Source organism: Zootermopsis nevadensis, unplaced genomic scaffold, assembly GCF_977971745.1.
Source record: "Zootermopsis nevadensis isolate Lab colony 2312 unplaced genomic scaffold, Znev_1.0 Znev_ptg000020l, whole genome shotgun sequence".
Lineage (NCBI taxonomy): Eukaryota > Metazoa > Arthropoda > Insecta > Blattodea > Termopsidae > Zootermopsis > Zootermopsis nevadensis.
Genome location: NW_028259152.1, coordinates 10868006 through 10884667, shown reverse-complemented (window position 1 = coordinate 10884667; position 16662 = coordinate 10868006). Strand labels below are relative to the sequence as shown.

At 36.0% G+C, this 16662-nt stretch overlaps 1 long non-coding RNA gene across 1 annotated transcript in view; it reads left to right on the top strand.

The window, feature by feature from the left end:
• The first annotated feature begins 871 nt into the window (after positions 1 to 871).
• LOC147873286 (uncharacterized) overlaps positions 872 to 16662 on the top strand; it is a 217756-nt gene continuing 201965 nt past the window's right edge. Inside the window, exon 1 of the long non-coding RNA XR_015535899.1 lies at positions 872 to 1167. This is a non-coding gene — a long non-coding RNA (uncharacterized LOC147873286). The remainder of the gene's footprint in view (positions 1168 to 16662) is intronic.

The following is a 16662-nucleotide window of genomic DNA, read 5'->3' as shown; positions in this document are numbered from 1 at the left end:
AGTGTAATTCTTTCTCCTCCAACAAAACATTTTTGTATACTGCGGTGTTTTCATCCCATTAATGTTGTAATTGTTAAAGAGCTTGGCTGTTTTTTAACCTTCTCTCTTTTCCTTGAAAAAATCTCAACTCGTCTTCACCTTGGTATGTTTTTATCACGTTAATTTCTAAGATATTAAGACTCGGCGAAGCGTAGGGCTGGAGACTGCATCAATATATGCGAGCTAAAGCGACACATCTTACCAAACAAATTTTATTACATATTTCGAATTTGTTCATTCATTGAGAGAAACATTTCTTTTTGCCAGCAGTTTCTTATGGTGCAAGAGATATGATGTGCCACCTAAAATATTTGTCTGAGCAAGTATGCCGTGACGCGAGTCTAAATATGTGGCGCCATTTTGAATTTAAAGAATGTGTTTATATTTAACGACAATTTAAAAAGTGAGATATTTCTTCATCTTGTTTCCCCATCTCATTTGACTGTGCTGCAGTTTTTTATGTTGCTATCTTGATATTGAATTCTCTGCCCATTCGTCTGAAAGAAATTACTTGAATAACTTGATGGGAGGACAGTTCTGAATTGTTAGCTTATATGATGTGATTTTATCCAGTATTGTACTTTAGAGACACGAAAATTCTTTTTCTTCTAAACCAGTGACACAGCAAGAATATAACGTATTTCTAAGAAACATTCTGTGCTTTCCTTTATAAATGAACACTTTGAGTAGAAATATAATAACCGGAATTAGGCAGTAAAGTAATACTGTTATCGTATCCGTCACAAAATTGCATGCTTCAAGGCCACGGAAGGATTTTATCCGCCTTACTGTGCGGTCACAAGTCACCAGTACAGCGTTTCCAACTTTGCTCTGCTACGAGTTCTGAACTGACTTCAGTCGCCTGGGTTCCGTTGTTCATATTGCTATTTCTGTTACCTTGAAGCATGAAATTTGCTGACAGCCACTATAATGTAAACTGAAATGTGAAATATTCTGTATATTGAAGTGTCAGAGCCGTCTCATGACAACGAATGTTATTATACATGAGGGAATCACAGCGGGACACATTTGGATAGAGCAGTTTTACAACTAAGAATTTCTACTTGCAGTATATTGTCTCGAAGTTTCAAGGACGGAATTTTTGTCAGCACGATCATCATCTGCGAGGTAGGCACTTTGCCCTTTATTTCATTTGAGCACGAGGCTAAATTTATCTAGCACTCAGATGTTAAAGTTTTATAAACATTTTATTGGTATAAATTAATATTAATGGAGCAAGGTGTATGCTGTAAATCCTAAATCTTCATGTTAATGTCTGTTGTTTTGATACGGAATTGTACGTCTCCGATTTTATATGTGACAGATGAGAGACCCGTTATGTGGAAAAATCCTACGTCTTCACAAACCGAGGCTCATTTATATATAATCTGTCAGTATCTGACTAAGAAAATTGTATAAATAAAGACGTTATCAGTAACTTCAAATTTTTAAAATTGAATTAAACATTGCGTATGTTTCTGTATGTTCTTCAGCTTAGAATAATTGTGTCTAAAAATTGTACTGTGAGCGAGAATAATGTAACGTATGCCCCTCTTCATTTGACTTGCTAGATGTAAGATTTTACTGAAGGTGTCCCAAGTTTCTTTGGAGCTCTTAATTGGAGACTTTAAGGCGCGGACGGAGTTAAAAGAGAGGGAAGAGAATTTTTTTAACAGCAGGTTTGCTCCTTTCTTCGTGTAGATGAGGCATGTTTTAATTGCTTTGATGCAGAGCGGTGGTAGACGTACGCCACCATACTGCACCGCTCTTACAGACCGGGCTCGCTTTTTTAATGAATCTAATATTTGCGAGGTTGAAACATGTTAAAGTCTTGTCCTTTCGGGGTGGGAAAAGAACTACATAGCGTTAGGCCACCTGCATTGCTTACTGTAGTCTATAACCTACGTATGTTGATTAAAAAAGGAACGAAGTGCGTAATTGCAAGAGACTTAGAAAAATATTTTCTCTTTCCATTATTTTTATATAAAAACGTAGTGTTGTGTAATAAAGGGAGTTCTTTGATACTTTATTAGGAACGATAATATCTCTCTTTCTACCTCTTCTAATTAAGACTCCTGCTACTTTTATTACGTTCCGAAATAAACAGGCCTACAACAGCAGAATGTTCTGATTTCACGTTTCGTTATTTTTGTTACATTTAAACTGATTCTCAAACGAAGTTAAATATGAAGATCTGGCTGATTGTATTAACCGCCACTGTACTCACGAAATTTAACAATTTCTGTGTGCGTTCTAAAACTGGTCTTTGAGCTTTATCATGTCTGCCTGTCCGTCCAACTTTACGCATGTCACAACTCCAGAACGGTTAAATGGATTTTTGTGAAATTTGGCACTGAAAAGTTTTGTTATAATTTGTCTATAAATTTTAAATTTTGCTAAAAATCGGTCAGTAAAAGTAGGCTTTTTACATAAAGACCCTATGATATTCTGGGCGTGGAAGTGTTTGAATGAGGTGCCCATAGTCTGTCACTCAACCACATGGGGAAACCTCCGTGACGTAATCGCACAACCAGAGAGGCTCAAAACTATTAAATTACTGGACACAGACTGTCTGACGTTCGAATTGATTTTTGTGTGATTTCAGGAAAATTTATGAATTCAGTTTGTGGAAAGTCAATGACTACATTAGGTGCCACAGAGGGTTTTACTGGTTTGTATTCCGAAGTGGTCAGTTTCAAATCATTTTTATGTTAGTAGCATATGGATATTTAAACTGAATGTACTAAAATATTTTAGCCCATTTAAGTTGAACTTGTGGAAAAAATAGATCAACATGTTATAAAAAGTATACAAATGATACCTCTACCGAGAATAGTTAAACTGTAACGGAAATAATGGACTATACTTGTCGTAAAAGAAAACTGGATTAATAGAAAAACAATGTTTGTTGTGGAATATGTGCCACTTAATTTAAGTCAATGACGTAGAAACTGTTCAGGCCAACGTCGTATGACTTCTGGAGCGTTTCTCGTTTCGTACCGCGTTTTTGAATTTGTGGGTATTCCTCAGTTACAATTTCCTTTTCACTGGAAAAGAAAAATCTGGGAGTTTGTACGGTACAATTTCTGTGTCCGCCCCGGGCGTAAACTTTTTAAGGGCCTACGAAGGAAATATGTAACTAATTACTTTAGTCGTTTTGGCACAAAAACAATGCAGGTAAGCTACTAATAATGACAAAATCGTAAAGCCACGCTGATCAAGTGTACGGTGAGTAATGCTTCTTACTAGTTTATGTTTATATAGGATAATCGAAATAAGCTGATAATGTTGTGTAGTGATCTTAGGTATGTTTAAACTTCCATTAGAAACCACTTAAAACCACAAAACATTTGAAATAACGCAGAACGTAGCACGAATTACACTTTTATATTGATTGAAGTTAAAATGGACGGGAAGCAAACACGGGATAAAGGAGGGTGGGAGACAAATACACGAAAGGGATGAACAAAAATGAGAAATTGGATAACAGTTGAAGATACAAAATCAATCATTTCCTGCTTAATCTTAATAGATCTTTCCCACAAGCATTCTACTCCGTTGTATACTCGTTTGTTAAGATTATATCAGAAGACAAATTATATTCAAATATCATCGAAACTGAGCCAATCAGCCATAAGTTACGTTGTAACCTTTTAATTTTGCTGAGGAATCTTTTTCTTTAGTAGATTAATAGTAACGTTTACTTGCTCAATTTCTCCGAAGGACGACAAGGATTTTGAAACATCGATTATAGGATAAAACATAGCGGATAAGAAAGTTAAGGACTATAAAGTTTATTAATCCTATCCTCCTTTACAATGTTCAAAGTTCAAACATGTAAAAAGGTAACTCATCTCGGAGAAGCGGTATACAATTTTGAAACATCCATATACAATTAAGAATAAGCAATAAAAAATTACTGTGTAGTCTCTACTCTTTTAAACCTCAATAACCCGTTGGGGCAGATAAAAAGGAAAAGCCAAATTAAACTTAACACGAGTTATTGAAGGAGGGTGAGGAGTGTTGAGGCCCTTTTATGGATCTACATGATAAAAAAATATTTCATGAAAGTTTTGACTTTACTTTTGGAGCGGCGTCTTGACTTCTTTCTGATACGAAGTCGTGTTTTTCGTTTGCTGATGTAAAGTACTTCAACACCAGACCCTCGCATTCGGGCGGCTTTGTTACTAAGAAGATACCCCTCTCTTCATAACAATGTGTATTAATTAATCTATTGATTGGTTAATTAAGCACTGAGTCCAATGAGCTTTCGAAAACCCCCTTCAAAAAGTTAGATTAAAATAATAATTGTGGTAGGCGAGTCTTTGAGGCTGTTGCTTCGAGTTCACTCCGTTGTACACGAGGAATTGTTGCAATGACTCTGGAGTTTTATCTTCATTTTTGCAGCTTCTTTAAAGAAGAGATACCTTATTATATATATTATATTGGGTCCTATTAAATACGGAACATGAATGTATTAACGTGCTTGATTACATTCAGGTCTGTGACAACTACAGTAAAATTATGTTACAGACAAATATCTGGTCAGCTTCGTGTTACAAGCTATCATATTTTAAGTAAATCTATTTATAATCACACGGGTTCAATAGATTCTGAGCTTGCAGGTTGAGAATTTTAACTGCCAGTTAGATTCACTTTCAAAAATTACATCTCTATTTTCTTTTTCTCTTTCTTTTCCGTCTTCTTTATCTGCCTTAAGTTTATTCCCTTTTCTATTCATCCACTTTCTTTTAGAGCCCTCTTGTTTTGTTTTTCATTATTATTCTTCGCCTTATTCTGCTTCTTATTTCCTCCTCCATCTTATTCGTTCTTTTCTTATCTTTCTGGTTCTCCTTCTTTTCTTCTTTGTCTTCTTACTTTCCGTCATATCTTTTTGGTTCCATTTTTCCTATTTTTTCCTTTGTTTCCTCCCTAATGTTTCTTCTTATCCTCCTATTTATTTTTTTATCGAATTTCCTTGTGAGCTGATACTAATTCTCGTCTCTTCTTTGGACTTCATTACATCTCCTTCTTGGTTTTATTACGAAGATCATTTTATGGAATAACATCTTAGTTACTGTTAGCACATTTAGGAAATGACTTGCTGCAATTCAGGATGCGACCAGACGCGGTGCTAAATCTTTCCTAAAGCTGGAATTATTTGAAGGAACTGAAAACAAATATTCTCCCTTACTCATCTGTTAGCAAAACTCGTCTTAATGTTATAAACAACATAAACGTGGCATGATATAAATTAAAGCCGGATTAATTATTGTCATCTTTGCCTTTATTTACACCGGAGTTAACCACAAAATTGAATTCATGATGAAGAGGATGTTATGAAGATCGAAAGGTGAAAAAGTAATTTGGCTATAGTTCTGATCCGAACTCCGTCTCAAGAAGACAGTTATTCATAAATCGAATACATTCCGAGGGGCTGTTCTACCTTGCCGAAGAGCTAGCGTTGAAAATCGAAATACTTAGTTAAATTACAGCTGGCTGTAATACTGGCGCGCTGACTTCTGATTCTTACTCAGTCTCAAGAAGGGAAAGAAGGGGGAGATACACAAAATCAAAATATCTTGCGTGATTATTCTGCCACAAACATGACTATGAGGAAGAAGAAGTGATGAAAATGAAAAGATAAAAGTACCGGAAGAATGAATTTACGTTAGATTAATGAATGCATGAAAATTGAATGCAAGAAAAGACTTGACGAATAGTGCGACCAGAAGAAGGGTGATACTGTCGGCTCCCCCACACGATCTTTGGTGCTTCAGATCTTACGTCTGAGGCTCAACACGATTATGCTGTGTAAAGCACAGTTTTCGAACATGGTTGTTTTCTGGCTTGTTTTGACGTGAAGACTAGTAGACGTTTATCAGGACATTCGCCCTGATGATGGAGGCAGCAAGTACCTCTAAAACATCAGTAAATTTCTATCAGACTACACGCCACAATAGCACATAATATTTTATAGTTTAATGTAAGATTAGAACCAAAATTAGTCCTGTTATTACTTATTTTTATCAACGTTCGTGATTACTGGTCAAGAAATTAAGAATATTATATTTTATCAATAAAGTTTAAAACCAAAACCGCTTTGTATTGGAGTTCAACTTATTATTTCTGAGGTTCCTTTATTTACAGATACAATTTAATATTTCACCAATCAATGGAGTACATAAATGGAAAGAATAATTTTTGTGAATAACTATAAAATATCGATCTACTGATGGGGTTTCGTGCACAAGTTTGTCATTCAATGAAGGTAAAATAATTGTAAGTGGTCGGTGTGGACCTTATTTTATATAGTTAGTTAGTTAGTTACTCAGTAAATCAGCCAGTAATTCAGTTAACTCCTTGTTTAAGTAAAAACTCTGAACTGACAAATGAAGGCCTTATATGATGTCGTGAGCGATTTGATCACTACGTAATTAAAATGAGTTCTGGAATTGTGATATCAGCGTTTACATTTTCAGGTGACCGCAGAAGCAGCTGAAATTTGAACTTTGAGGGAACAGTTGGATTGCACGTACCGTTTTGAGGGTGCTTTACCCAAATCCAATGAATACAAAGAATATAAGGTTATGAATGGATGAAGGGAAAAGCATAGGACTTAAATTAAAGGAAAAGACATTAGACGTGAATAAAAAGAGATCGAGGCACTAGAGAAAGAATGAATTAATGGGTTTTTCGTTACGTCAACTAATAGAAGTGGAAGTTGGGAGATGAATTAGGGTAGATTTTTGCGAGGTAAAGGGAGGGGGAGTGATTTGGATCTTTTAATTTCTGAGAGCTCCATGATTGATTTTCTTACAACTCTCTTTCAAAATACAGTTTTATTAGTGATGTCGGTTACTCGAAGGCTTTGATGAATCGAGTTTACTCGTTTAAAGCCCGGTGGTAATTATATGTACAACCCGATTTCACAATCAGTAATTCTACATTTTGCCCACAGAGTGTATTTGTGGGTTTATTATTATCCTCAGAGTAAACAGCCATTATTTGCTTAAACAGAATAAACAAAATAAGTTTTTTAATGGTGAACAATTGTGTTTTGTTTACGATATGGACTGAATATATATATGTATTTATATATATTATTTAGGTGATATTCAGCTCCAAAGGGTTGTAGTGTGCACAAAGAGATTGTTTTGTATAAAAATAGCTCTTATTCTCCTCACTTAAACACTCTCAGCGATCTGTAGATGCCAGTCTGACTACTCATAATTAATCTACTGGCGTCGGTAATACTGAAATCATGTTATTTAATAACGTTGTTTCAGCTACAGAGATGATATCCCAAATTCGTTGTTTGAAATGGAAATTGGCATCTTGATGTACTAACAAATAAGTCTAAGGCAGGATTTACACCGAATCAACTACTATCAAGCAACAGTCTACAAGAAACTGGTAAGCTGTACGCGATATTACCGCCAGTAAATTTGAGCCTAAGGAAACATTCTGCTGCTCTGAGGTGAATAAAATGATCATTATATACCACTTTTTTATAACTTGTTCCAACTTAATGACACGTATCGACTGTCACTGAATGATGGTTTTAAAAGCGATATCGCTATATTTTTGATGTCGATTGTTCATATTGTAATGCGTGCTATTTATACAAGCGACATGAATCATATATCGCGTTTCCCTTCTTAATATTTGATTCGATGTGACTCTTGCCTAACTGTAGCATCAGTATTACTAGTACTTACAACATAATATATGAAACTTGTAACCGTAAAATGTACCACGTCAGTAGCTCTCAGTTCTTATTTTAGAGCACGAGCTGAATACAATTATTCATAATTCAAGTTAATTCTGTATGCGAATTATTGGCCAAACCATCGATTTTCAAGTACGAAAAAAAGTCCTTAGTTTAAAAGTCTGAAAGTCATTAACAACTTTCACTCCATTAATGCGATCTGTACCTTTGTTTGCTTCGTATGTGTCTTCTGGAGGTCCGATAATGAAGTTGTTCCTTACATATTGTGAATATTCAGGTCAAAACGTTATTTAAAATTTATTGCTGACAGCAATTTTTATCAGAGAGCCACTGTATGTCTCGTGATTAAGTAGTTACTAGTTGTCAGTTATAAATTCGTTTATGCTGATAATTTTCAAACTAATTTATAGATTAATTGTTTATTTATAATGGCTGGTGACACCGACAGTGTGTCACTGTCTAGGCCAAAGGTATGGGACAAACATTATTTTTATTTAGAAATCTATGGGCGGGAAACAAGGAATGCATGCAGAATTTTCTCTTTGAAAGCGGGCGACTTAAAATATGAAGCAGGAGGTTGATTGATAGACAAATTTTAAAATAGATCTTACGGAAATATGTTTTGAGGAAAACAGTTTTATGGAAATTGGTGAGGATCATGTAAAATGGCGGTTTTGGTATTAGTAGTGTAAAATCTTTGAATTTGCTACCAGATAATTTATTTGTCAGTTAAGTTGTTGGTTAGTTAAAATATATAAATATTTCAGTCAGATATACCGAAGACAATAGACCATCTGGGATACCTCAGTGTAGAGTGGTAGATGGTGCTAAATATTAAAAGATAATATTAAAGAACTGTGTGAGAGGATATTCACTGGATTGGACTGATGCGGGATAAGGTACAATGTGGTGCTCTTTTGGCCATGGTAATAAAAGGCGTATGATTTTTAAAATAACGTGAGCGACTAGTAGTTTTTCAAGAAGAACCCTGCCCCTAAATGTGATTAACCAACACCTACTAAATTTCCTTCCACTTGCTATAACTGTTCTTTGGCCTAAACAGAAGGATTAAGTAGCTGTTACACTAAAATTTGTACCCAATGAACTATGAAGTTGTTTAGATTCGTTGCATTACTGCATTGTTCGGTGTGTTTTTTCGCTGTGTCTTTTTCTTCGGTTACCTTCTGCTTGGGTGGTTGGTAACCCTCCCTACCAACGCTTGTAATTGTCTCTTTCCTCACTTATTTAAAGTGCGAAGTTCCTGCGAGTTGAAGCCATCCAACTCCATTCTCTTCTTTGGACGTGTATGCGCTGTGTTGTTTTTTATGTATAGTAATTTTGTATTTATGACCAGGGCTTGGGTCGTGCATGACGCCATTACAATTCGTAACGCTTCTTCTTTTGTTTTTGTTACTTCTTTCTATCTAACGCCAGATGTCAATACCGTCAATGTGCACGTCGTTGTACCTGAATCGTTAAAGTAACCAGCACTAAATTTTGTCTCGTAGTTTGCATTTCCAGTCATATCACACTTAAAATTTATGTAATAAAACTTTTCGGAGAATTGTAGTTACGTTGCGAAGGTCTTATCAAGGTTTACACTTCGAAGGCCAGCACAAAAAAATAAAGAGTTGAATTATTGTGAACTATCGAACTTTTTATAAACGAATTACAGTTCGTATCCGGTCTGTGTCGACATATATTCGCACGAAACAAAAGTCAGTTAATTATGGCAAAGTAATAAGTCTGTATTGATTGGTTGTTTGGTTATTTAAGGATGATTTTTAACTGAATAGGCTATATAGCGTCGTGTGTTGTAATTGTTTTAATTACAAGTTAAGAGACATGTGAAATGTTGCGACCGTTAGATATTTTAAGTTACTATCAAAAACACTTGCTTGTAACGAATTATAAAGACCAAGAAACACCTCAGTCAGTTTAACTGATCACAGGGATGAAATTCGATCACGAAACGTCCAAAATAGGAGCTGAAGTACTGAACACTCGAACGCTACTGTCAATAACAATATTAAAAATGTGTACTCTTTTGAGTGCACTAATATTCGAAACGCGTTCTTCATGCCAATCGTCGTTGCGTCTTTGTTAATTCTTATATTTATGTTATCCCAGGTCATAAAGGTTGGTACCATGACCTTAGTCATGCAGGTTGGTACCCCTGTAAGCATAATGATTACCTAACCGTGAAGGTTAAGAACTCCCTTAGGAACAATGACCTTACAGTCATGCATGTTGAGTATCCCATAGGAACACTGACCCCCGTTCATTCAGGTTTTTACCCCGGGTAAAACGCGACGGACAGACATATATACACGGAAGGTCCCATAAGGTATTTTTCGCTCACGCCGAAGCGTGAAGGGAACCAAAAGTAGTGGCGTTGTCATTTACAGAGTGTTTGAAAACGATTTATACACATATTCAGTGAATTAAATAAAGACGTTTTAATAAACTAAACCATTACGTATGTAAGCATTGACACTTACTGAATTAGCCAATCTGGTGTTATTTAAAATGACCACCGTTAGCTTCGTGGCACAGTTAACAGCCTAAGGGGCTGACAGACAAATTGCCACCAAAGTTGCTGTTGTGTATACATCTTTTTGGAGCAAACTGTATTATTTATTATAACACATAACTTTTACAATCATAGATAAGGAGTATTTTAAGAGCAAAATATTATTCTTAACTTGTGTTATTATACATATTAGTTCACTGCACTTTGTTTGTTAACTTAATATTGATCTAAATCATGAAATGTTACAGCTCAGTCAGTAGGACTAAATAAATAGCCATCTGACCGGTCTACCTGGGTTCCATTTACATAGACTCTAAAATTTCAGCCTTTACCACTTAGATTGATTCTGGGTTTTACTCACCTCACATGAAATGGTATCCGGGGACAGATTTGCTAGGTTTAAAGCGGCCTAAGTGCAAACACACCAGTGGCTTGCATCTAATTCTATGGTCAAGAACATTTGTTCTCCCTTCACTACACTGTAGGCCTTAGTGAAGCGGTGCTAATGCACGGGGCGACTTTTATTTATTTTAATCTGGGCTGAAACCGTACGATAGTATAACTCAGACAATAGGTACTGTCTACCGGAGTGCGAAAATTTATTTTATCCACCGTTGCATTTCGGGATCTGGGGGCCACCTAAGGAGCGGGGGTATCGGAGAAAGCATCTCACTTTTTATCGTCACCGTGAGAACCTGAATTTTTACAAGTTCAAAATAAAAAGTTATCGTTGACATAGTTTTATCTAAAAAAGTTACTTCACTTTCTACGGTGTGTTTATACCTAACTAGGTCATCTTCACGTATATAATCTTGTGTGTGTATTTTAAGTTTTTTAACTAACGCACATCAGGATTGCAGGATGCAATACGTGAAATAACTTAGGCAATGTATACATTGCATAAGCTTTGTGACAGTTTTGGCAGAATTTATTTTTGGCCCTCTCCGAATGCGTCAGTGACTTCAGAGATTCCAAGGTAATTACAGCAACCGTAGTAATTAAGATAATGAAAATAATCTTGGTAATTATGGAAGCATGCGGATTCCCCACTCAGGTGCAGAAACGCATATAGTTCTTCGTGTAAAGTGGCCATTATCGTCCAGTTAAAAAAATTGGACAGTGTTTAGAAATATTACTGAAACTACTAGATATAGTATTTTATGAAACTTTTTTCAGCCATTTTTAGTAGCTAACACCCGAACAGACGGACAAATAGGTCGGTGCTAATAGTCCCTTTTTTAAACCTGAATTTTAGTTATTCTCTCTCATTAGAATAAATATTTTTTATTTTTATTTTTGTGAAAAAGCCGCCCTTGCAACGTACTTTGCATACTGCTAGAAAAACAATTTCTAGGTTGAGGCCTGTCAAAATTTAAACCAGCTACGTTTCACAGAATTCTATAGCCAATTACCAAGTAGCCTACTTTTCAAATTCCGTCTTAGTCATTGGCAACTCAAGAAAGACAAGTGACGTACGTGTGTTAGTGTCTGTATCTGGGAAATTGCGTATTCTTACTGTCACCTACTTGGATCGTTAGAAAAGACGACGGATTCTAAATTCTGTTTGATTAAATATGCAAAAGACACTGGAATATACGTGTAACAGGAAACACGAGAACATATATGTGCTAGAAGTGCTCGGGGGGGGGGGGAGTTTGGTTGTACCACTGATATGGTGCTGACATGCATTGTTGGGCATCAACATGGCTTGCTGAAATTGTGGACACACAATTCACTTGAGAGGGGTTTGCTGGAAGGGTGTAAATGAATGGCGGTAAGCCATCCACCCTCTCTCCACACCCGATCATCACCACTTTCCACTTTATAATAATAGTTGACATCAAAATACAATCCCCTTATCCCATCAAACTATCCCTCTTTGCTTTCTCTATGCACTAGCAACATGTCGTTTGAATATTCTAGAAACCATCTTTGTTGTAGTGAACTTCCTGTCTGTACATTCCAGTCAACCTTAACTTGACATACACTTTAAATAACCCAAATACGAGTCTGTATCTCAAGTTAATGTAGCTATAATTAAATAAGTTATATTGAAGAACTGATTTTTGGGACAAAAAAATAATGCGACAGAATATGAAATCGACCTTACTTGTTATGATTTCCGCAAGACCATTCACTGAGGAAGGTCACCGTCGAAGAACATTAAGCTTCGATATGATTTATTAACACCTGCTTGCACGTTATCTCAGTAAGGAGTAAATTTTCCAGAATCACGTGATGTAACAATAAATGGAAAGTTATTGTTGGAAGCTTTAATACTTTAGCATTGACTTAGTCTTGACTTTATAAGGAAATAAATATGTGTTATATATTCATGGTACTATTCTTATGGCAAATAATATGGTCATCAATCCATTTTAATATCATTATCAAGATATCTTTGTGTTTTTGCCACATTCCACTTTCAACAATACCAGATGTGGGTTTAAAAAATTAATTTCCTTAGGTGTATGTCAGTGTAAGGAAATATTGAAAAATAATACAGGGCTAGTCTAAATGATGTTGTCGATTTGAAAGACATGCTATTCACGTTTAATGAAATTCACATGCACAAAATTGGTGGCGATGGAAAGAGAAACTCTCCAAGTTTTGTTTCAGTGCATCACAGGTGTTCAATGTGAGCCCGCTTGGTAACTCGGCACACATCCAGCTTGTAGTCGAGTTTCTCCCAGACACGTTTCCGCTCTTACTGACGGGCGGCGGGTTGACTTTCTCTTACAGATGCAGCCCCTTTTCTTAAATTTGGAATAACACTTGCGAATTTAATGCCCACTGGGTGGATCTGCCGCAATGTTGGTTCGGAAATGCCTTTGCACACTAATAACAGACCGGTGAACGTGGAAATCCAGGACACAAAAGGCTCCCCTGTCTTCGATGGCAGCCATTTTCTCTCATATCGCCTCTGGCGGCGAACAGTGTTACTACGCGGCCGCGAAGTATACCAACATAAACTTGGAGAGTTGCTCTTTCCATCGGTACCAATTTTGTGCATCTGAATTTCATTAAACGTGAGTAACATGTGTTTCAAATCGGGAACATCATTTACACTAGCCCTGTATAATAAAATTCGTAATATTTATTTATATTAGGTTATGTTAGTTTGTCAATTTAATTTTGTATGTCATTCTGTAATACTCTTATTTCCACTGTCCTTTTTACTAACAGTATTTTGTTTTCTGTTACATTCCTTGATATATACACATATACATAAACTACACAAACAATTTTCATATAAGTACAAAATGATATATTAATGCTGTTTTTTACAAATAAACTACACTAAAAATTGGGTAGTTCAGTAGCACTTAAATTTAAGTGTATAGAGTGTAGTATATATTACAGGCGCAGCGAGTACCCATATTCATCAATTGGGTAAATACATGAGCTAAGCACTCACTCCTTGTAAGTTATGCAGCTCAACTTACACGATTTCGTAGCGGTACATCCGCTTAGTGAAGTAAGGCGAGAGAGACAGAGACTTTCTTCATGAATGATTCAGAACCGTGTGTTGCGGGTCGCCGGATACCTCAGGATGAGGTCAAGACCAACAACCATACACCGTTGTGTTTACACCGGCCACAGCCAGGATGCAGTACAAAGTGCCTGAATTTGTTTAACAACTTTTCGTGAGAAACTTTGTATTGTCTCTCTGTTGATTCTCGGTTAGTCAACTGTGTGTTAATTCATGATTAGCAGTTAGGAAACTCCGCTTCAAATTTAGCAGCTCCAAGTTCGATTTAAAACCACGAGAGCAATTTATATGCACGTATAAAATTTACTGTGAACGAGCCATTGAAGTAAAATCTTATTATAAACAATGATAAGAGGCTGGAATGTATAATTCCGTCTCATCAAGTTTTACTTTTAGGCTAAAGATAAATACTGAAGCGAACATGCTCCGTAATCTTATTTTAACATTTTTCAATTCGGCACTCGTCTAAAGTCCTGTCCGTACCACAAAGAAAACAAAACTCTTTACCTTTACAAAAGTCAACTCGTTTGTGCTGTTTAAGGAAATAATCGCTTTTTGGAGTGAGAATCATACAAGACCCACAAAAAGTGAAGTTAAGTGAACGCGAACGCGCAATGTGCTAATGCCAGTTGGCCTGTAGTCGGAAAAACTCCCTCAAACGCCGTTCATATGACTTGTGTGCTTCTTGCAACAGGCAGTCAAAAAGTCAGAAAAATATCTAAATTCATGACTGAATGATTATCATTCATCTTTAGTCTTCAGAAATTATCAATTTAAATTTCATATCTCACCATCCGGGTTGATGTTTCTGCGGTTTTCTTTAGTCCTTTTAGTATTTGCGACAATTCCCATTCCGCCATTCGTATTTGTTCTCCCATTCGAATTTATGTAACTGATGCAACTGAGGAAGGGATGTTAAATAAACTGAAAAATTACTAAGTATTTAAAGTAATATCCTACCCTTATTGTCGATGTCATGGATATTTGTGAATATTTGCGTTCAGAATTTCACAAATCTTTGTTAAATATCGTCGGCTCATTGTGAAATAGGTTTATCACTTTTAGCAACCCTTTTCCCCTGCTTTGATTACATCCATTATAGTACCATAATACAGTTTAAATATTTTGTTGCCGTTGAAAGAGTTGTCGGTGGTTGGTTTTGACATGTGGAGTTAAAAACTTAGTAGAGCCTTTACTGAAAACCATTGCCTTAGGCTTCAACTTGTCGCACCGAAAAAAAACACATAAGTAACACGGCAAAATACTACTCTCGTCAGTATGAAAGTGAATACGTATCTTTGATGAGGCCTTCAGAGCTTCGCAAATCCTATGTTCACAAACATCGGCTCAATGGGAGCTGCGGTTATCACATTTCATACCCGACAACCGAATCAGTAAATTATTAAAATATACGTATTGTCACTAGGAAATTGAATGAAAGTTATTTGCCGAAAAAAGTGTAGATATTTTGTTACGACCGTCGGCTCATTGTGAATTAATCTTTCTGTCACACCCGTTATCTTCTGAACGAAGTATTAGTATTATATACACGTATTAATAACGACAAACCAGACTCGGTGAAAGTTATAAGCCTTCTTTTAGCATATAAACCGCGTTTCTTGTGCGTGACCCTTCCCTCTTTGAGGGTCACGGTATTAATATTTCAGCGTCCATCTCGTTAGCTAGTGGAAGGTCAACCATCATACCACATCCGATTCCTTAACTCCATCTTCTTGTCACATATCTTGCTCATTACGACAAAATTCTTTGAGGGTCTGAACACATTTCCGTTTCGTGGCCCGTTTTATAGGGCACCTTATAGATTAAATAGCGGTTGAATGAAGAACATTACATATAGGAATTCTTAACATTATGCACAGATAGGCTATTTTGTTATCTAACAATGTTGTTTTAATTTTAAGATTTCAAGGAGAAGACTAAGATTGAAAAATAATTATGAATTGTTAGTATGTAATGAAAAATTTCATGATTTGTAAAACTTTTCAGAATTAGATATTACTATGATGACCGGATGAAGGAAGTTATGACGGGTTTGGTATGTAGCATGCATGGGTAGATGAGAAATAATTCCAAAGTTTTTGTCAGAAAACCTGAACTGAATTCATAACTTGTACCTTAAATAGGCTTACGCAGGGATGTGATGTTTAGACCAGATTAATGTGTTTCAAAATAGTTTCCACTGACCGTCTTTTTGAACAATGTATCTTTTGGTCGCTTGAACAAGAATTTATTGATTAATTGAGCGATTATCGGATTCATTAAGAAGGACTCTGCTTGGGGGCTCTCTTGTTAAAGCAGCGAACATCTGGAAATAGACAATGTTCATAAATTTAAGCGCACTCAATCGAGATTCTAAAAAAGATAATTTTCTCTCGGGATATAAGTACAAAAACCTGTTGAGTCCCTGAAATGTTTGAAATGATACCAGTTACAATTTCTGGAATAATGAGTCAATTAAAAAAAACCATTGCTTTCTTTAAGAGAAGTGAACAGTTTCAAAGATAAGGACAACATCCGCCAATTTACTCAAATAATTTCTGAAACTTCTGAGGAAGGAATATAATTTAGTAATTATTTCACATGTAATACTTTGTGAGGGCTACGAATCGACATTAGTGTCACAGGAAATTTAATGCTGTGTGATATGTAGCCTATAATTAAAAGGAAAAGATAATGAAAACTGTAAAACAGGAGATGTTGTCCAAGCAGACACTGTGTCGTGTTTGTCATTGATCCTTTGGACACAGACGACCCTCTGTAATTACTACTGTATTCACTGAATGTCCTGATTAGTTCGCAAAGAGACTGCTAGGCCTCAATCCAGCAGAGTCAAATTTACCGGCG